General features: G+C 41.9%; 1 pseudogene across 1 annotated transcript; it reads left to right on the top strand.

Annotated features, from left to right (window-relative positions):
* Nucleotides 1-251: 251 nt before the first annotated feature.
* LOC308431931 (small ubiquitin-related modifier 2-like) lies at nt 252-621 on the top strand (annotated as a pseudogene). The gene has a single exon. The product of its transcript is annotated as a small ubiquitin-related modifier 2-like (transcript).
* Nucleotides 622-1,243: the final 622 nt, after the last annotated feature.

Here is a 1,243-nt window from a genome sequence, read left to right as displayed (position 1 = left end):
GTCCCACAGGAAACAACTACTACATCCCTGACGTGTAGATACTGTCCCAAGTCCCCTCTATGTCCTCATTTACACAAAGTAGAGAGATTCTAACATTTTAGGTCAGTTTTAGATGACAAAGGAGGAAGCTAAGCTTAGAAACTTAAGTCCCACGGCCTGAAAATGTGTTAGTCCAGCTCAAAGAGTGTGCTTGGCTCGTTCTGCTGTGCCTGTCTGATGTTCTCAGACTCTGACCGTGGAGTCAGGTCTTCATGAGACTTCCCTTAAGATCTAGAGTCACCCTGCCCGCTCCTGGTGCTGCTTGTGAAGCGGTAGCTGAGGAGACTTCAGCGCTCGCTGTGGCCCACAAGAAACCCAAGGAAGGAGTCAAGACTAAAAACAACGATCATGTTAATCTGAAGGTGGCGGGACAGGATGGTTCTGTGGTGCAGTGTAAGGTTAAGAGGCACACACCACTTAGTAAACTAATGAAAGCCTATTGTGAACAGTAGGGTTTGTCAATGAGGCAGATCAGATTCCGGTTTGACGGGCAACCAATCAATGAAACAGACACATCTGCACAGCTGGAAATGGAAGGTGAAGATTGATGTGTTCCAGCAGCAGACAGGAGGTGTCTACTAAAAAGGGAACCTGCTACTTTACTCCAGAATGTTGTTATAGACCAAGAATCCATTCTCAGTCAGAAAGCCACAATTTGGTGCCACCACATCCTGACTACTACAGTATAGTTTTCTCTCTTCTTCCACCTCCCTGTCCCCATTTCTTTGTTGTACATAAAGTGACTGGTGTATGTGCACAAGCATGTTGCTCTTTTTTTTTCTTTTCCCTTTTTAAACTAAATGGCCAATGTTCTCTTTTGGTTGACATCAGATGGAGACGGTCTGGGGAAAGTACTGGTTCTGTAAAAGTATCCCCTTCTCCATTAGTGGCAGCTCAGCCAACCCTTCTATTTATATTCCAGTAAGTTATTTTGCTTTTCATTGCTTTAACAAAAGAGCCCAACAACACAAAGTCCTTGCACACCTTGTTCGATTGGAGAATTTTGATGTTTTTTATTTATTATTGTAAAACCAAGGACCATTTTTGTAACTTTTGTACATAGCTGTTACATGTAGGGCAATCCGTCTTTAAGTGGCGATAAATTACTCTTAAACAAAATGATCCTAGATAGTTTTCCCTTCAAGTTATTTACACAAGCATTTTGTTGTTTAAATAAACTTCTTGGTTAAAAAAATTTAGTCAC

This window comes from Micromys minutus (assembly GCF_963924665.1).
Source record: "Micromys minutus genome assembly, chromosome: 17".
Lineage (NCBI taxonomy): Eukaryota > Metazoa > Chordata > Mammalia > Rodentia > Muridae > Micromys > Micromys minutus.
The sequence above is the reverse complement of the archived record's forward strand: the minus strand, read 5'-3'. Positions and strand labels throughout refer to the sequence as shown.